Here is a 4,761-nt window from a genome sequence, read left to right on the forward strand (position 1 = left end):
ACATCCTGAAAATGTGTTAAACCTAAAGTGTAAAGAGTAGAAGCTACAGATATTTGTGTAAAAATATAGGGAGTGAAATTAAAATTAAATACTCAAGTAAAGTACAGATACCTGGAAATTCTCCTTAGGTACAGTAATGAAGTATTTGTACTTCATTACTTTGCACCTCTATAAATTCAGCATCTGTTCCTTTAGCTAGCAGACACATTGTGCAATAAACTCTGCAGAAAGTTTGTTTGTTTTCCTGATATCTGTTGCTCTGCTTGCACTCACTCCTCTTCTGCAGTGGTAGTTGGATGCTGAAGTGCCACGACCACAACTTATCGACATCAGCACTTAAAACTCTGTTTCAAATCCCTCCAGTCCACTTTCACGCCCGAGTGTTACACTATAAATGACACATAAATCATGCAGTGATGGATATTTTAATTTAAACTTTCACATTGTTTTTCAAACTATATCTAAACTCTAACCGATTACCAAATGCAGAGAAAATTACATTTCAGGATAACAACAAGAAGAGAAGTTGAACTAACCGTCTGACACTGAGGGCGACACAAGGTTGTGGATGAGGAGCTAAAACTTGAACAAGGAAACAGTTACACCGTAGTAAACCATCATAAACAGTTTTGTCACATCTGTTTAACAAAACCAAACCAATGGCTGATAAAAACTAGCACTAATACATCATTACAGAATAACATCTGTATATTTATTTAAGTAGAATGTGGTAGAAATATATAATTTCATATTAAAGGTATTTGCATAATTTTTTATCCAGAACAGATCTACTTATACCACGGACATAAAAACAATAAACAAATACATAAAACTAAATGAAAGCCACAGTTTAAGAGTAACAAGGGAAGCAAAACACCTAAAGACACAAAAGTGAATACAAAATAAAACACAAAATGCACACTTGTGATGTTATAGTTAAAAACACAAAACAAAAAAAACCTTGGATGTTTTAATTTTTATTGACCTCAGTCGACACTGTCATGAGTTCAAGGTAAAGTGTGAACCAGAATTTATAAAAAGCTAGAGAGAATCTTAGTGCTTAGAGAATCCAACTGCATGGATTACATCCATTACAAAGGAAAGACAAATTGTGCAGAGTATCATTTTATTTCTTTTATCTCCACCTGTTAATCCATTCTTCTTGTCACGGTTCTGGGTCAGTTTCTACCCAGTATTTTGAGTTTATAATGTTTTGGTTTAATTTTCCATCGGGGATTGTTTTCTTGTTCTCTTGTTGTGTTGATGATGACGATTATGATGTTTATTATTAGAGTTTCATGTTTCTGTTTATTTGTGTTTAGGATTTGTTCTTCGGTTGTGTCTGCTTAGTATGTCTAGTTCCATGTGTCATTTTCTGTCTGTCTCTCAATGTCGAGTCTGCGTCTTAGTGTGATGGTTTCTTGTTCCTGTTTTATTGTGAAGGTCTGCGTTTCATGTGAGTGTGTTCAGTTTTACCTCTCGTCTCGTTAATGACTCCCAGCTGTGTCTCCCACCTGTGTGTAATCTCCCTGTGATTTTCTGAGTGTATTTAAGTCGTGTCTTCTGTGTTTGTAGTTGCTGGTCCGTCTGTGTTTCCACCCTGCTTCATCTGTGTGTTTCCCTGCAGTCTAACGGCATCTGTTTCCGCCTGCTCTCATTCATGTCCAGGTTCGTGTTCTGTAGTCAGTTTGTTCCCAGTTTAGTTTAGTCTTTGCTCCGTTCGCCGTTTGTCCATTTCCTTTTTGTGTTTAATAAACCACCCTCACACCTGTACAAGTGCCTGCGTTTGGATCCTCCTTTATTTTCCACACGGCTCATCTCACTCGCCGTGACACTTCTCCTGTACTCATAAAGTATTTATATACTATATAGGTACTGAACACACTAAATTAAATATAAATGTTCAGAAATTACACAAAAGGCTGTATTACAGCGTTCTACTGAATTCAGTTGAAGCACAATGACAGCAAACCTGAATTTTTCGTGAATAGATTCACACTCGGGATGGTTGGTAATGTCATATTATTATGTGGCTGCTGCTTTTATCTTTGATCAGAACACAAAGAATGAGAGACAAATGAACCCAGTCTCATCATGCTACCTCAGTCTGATAATCTAATCTTTTATTTCCAGGATCTTAGAGCCTCTTGTTCCTCTTTCCACAGGTGTAACTGGGAAAGATTGTTCAATATTTTAAGAACGACTTTATAATATTACATTTCCATGTGCAAAAGATTTTATCTGCTTCCTTGCTGTGTAAAATTTTGGCATAAAAAATAGAAACTGATTACAATGCTGTACTACCAGATGGAGTCATCAGGCATCTATATCATAGGATGATGAGTCAAAATGCACTCTGAGAATCAAAGATCTCACTGTGAAAGATGCTGGACATCACCACTGTCACTCTCCTCACATCAGCAAGCACTGTCAACATGAAAGCCTTTTTGTAGGATAATAACGAGAAAGCCCTGAGTAACGAATCTATGCAATGAACACATTTTCTTGTTTCTCTCATAACCTCATGCCCGATGAAACATTGTCACTACAGAATATTCTGTTCACCTACCTGAAGCAAAAACATTGATATAAACAGCAACAAAAGCTGATCATTCAGACGTGGGTGGATGAAACTGGTGCTCAAATACAAGAGGACGCTCAGTATCAGATTAAGCAGCAGACTGCTTGTGATATAACTCTGTGACTCTTCAAAGTCCCCAAAACAAGAAATTCAGGTGCTGGGTGATTGTGGATGAACAAGCCAAAACGTGAGTGGAGCTGTGGGTCAGGGTGTCAGGTTTGTTTAATTGTTAACCCTGACCAGTAGACTCTGACACACCGAAACTAAAAGAAAAGATAATAACAAATGTATTTTTGTAGCACTGAAAGGGAGAGAAAGAGGCTTTATCGTGGATCAAGAACCTGAACCTCTAAGTACAGATTTATTCTTATTCATATACAATAAAAAAAAAGGTTTGTTCTGCATATGTGAATTTATAATCCTCATTTACATATTTCAGCTAATCCAGCAAGATCTATATATTATTTTGAGGTTTTTTTTTCTAAAACCACCATTTGGGCATTGTAAACATTGCTTTTACCAGCTCAGACACCTGTGAGCATCATCCCAAGTACAGCAAAAGACAACCAGTGTATTTCACTTTTATTTATTTATTTTTTTGGCAGAAATCTGTTTAAATTACTTTTGGCCATAAGATAAACTAATTTTTCACACTTCGCTTAAAGAGACCCAATTAAAGAGAGCTAGTTAGAAGTGATCTGATTATAATAGTGATGATAAAACCTAGTAAAGCTGAAATAGACCAAGACACTATATCAGCATTGCTAATTTTCTAGCTCTTATTCTTTAAGATTAGATGTGGTGTTAAAGAACATTTCTCATCATTGCAGAACATTATTTCAACATTTAAAAAGTACCTAATCACTATTTTCAGACCTCAAAGGACACAATACATGCAATCATATCAATAATATGAATGCATGTATTTTTTATTTATTTATTTTTGTAGGAATTCAGTTACTTAATGACCCATCTAACGCAATTACTTCCATCAATGTAGGTCTTCAAAGGACGTAAACTGCTAACCTGCTTTTAAAGTGAATAAATATGTCTATTTGTCTATTTGTTTAGGTAAGGAATGTAGATGATGTGATGCATGCAGACAATAATCTCTCTGCAGTCTAAGACACACTGTGGGTTCAAGAGTGCGAATCCACACAATACACCCGTGTCAAACACAAAAAGCATGCTGTACAAAACAAAAGAAAACCTTTGCCATGTGTTCAATATCACTATATATCACTATATTCTCAGTATTGATGTGTTTGATATATTAAAAAAGATCTGCTTTCTTTTGAGATTGAAGTTTTAATCCAGTGATTTTGCTTGTGTGTATTTCTTAAACATGTAAATGTAATTTAAGGTTTAAAATTTAAGGTGCAAAAGTGTGTTTAAATCTAAAATACACAGATGATAAACATGGCTGTGCTAGCATGGTTCAGATGGATGATAATTGTGCTTTAGGTCAGAGTCAGACTCTCACATGGATGGTTGCTATTAACTTGAGAGATTTGGTGATGACACCTGGTTCGCAGTAAAGGAAGTGACAGCGGCAATAGCAAATTTTGGTTTGCTCTGGACAAAGAGATTTTCTGCCTACCCACGTCTAACTGACTTAACAAAAACAGCATATAGGAAATGCACCGGTCTACAAGCAAAAAGGGGAAACTATACAGACAATGACTAGAATTCGTTACAAAAAGACCCCCCACCCCAAAATGCTGTTTGTTAAGTCTCATGCTTTAATTCTTTTCTTGGGCCTCTTCTTCAAAGCAGGCTCCACCCTGGACCACCTCTTCTGCCCAGGTTAATTAACAGGCAGCAGCTACAGTGTTATCTGATGTGGAAACCGTGTGCAGTGGTGAGAAATAAGAGTTTGATGATCAAACTGCACTGAATGAGGTTAACACTTTATATAATGGAATAATATACTGAAGATATAATTTTAAAAAAAATGATAGGAAAGTCGACAAATTGGTGGAAAGTGGAAAGATGGGGAACTGAATTAGATTCTAAATGTGAAGGAAAAAAATCACTATTAAAAGTCGGCAGAAAGCAGATAACCTAGTGAATGCATAGATTGTCTGGGCAAAAAGGAAATCAATGTGTGGGATATGGTTCAGCAGCCAAGTCGGCATCGTCACACCTGAATATTATTCAGGCTTGTCTCTGAGGATTTG

At 36.2% G+C, this 4,761-nt stretch overlaps 1 pseudogene; it reads left to right on the top strand.

The window, feature by feature from the left end:
* Positions 1–2,004: 2,004 nt before the first annotated feature.
* LOC146501400 (uncharacterized) lies at positions 2,005–4,291 on the top strand (annotated as a pseudogene).
* Positions 4,292–4,761: the final 470 nt, after the last annotated feature.

The sequence above is a fragment of the Neolamprologus multifasciatus genome, chromosome 15 (genome assembly GCF_963576455.1).
Source record: "Neolamprologus multifasciatus chromosome 15, fNeoMul1.2, whole genome shotgun sequence".
NCBI classification, from domain to species: Eukaryota; Metazoa; Chordata; class Actinopteri; order Cichliformes; family Cichlidae; genus Neolamprologus; species Neolamprologus multifasciatus.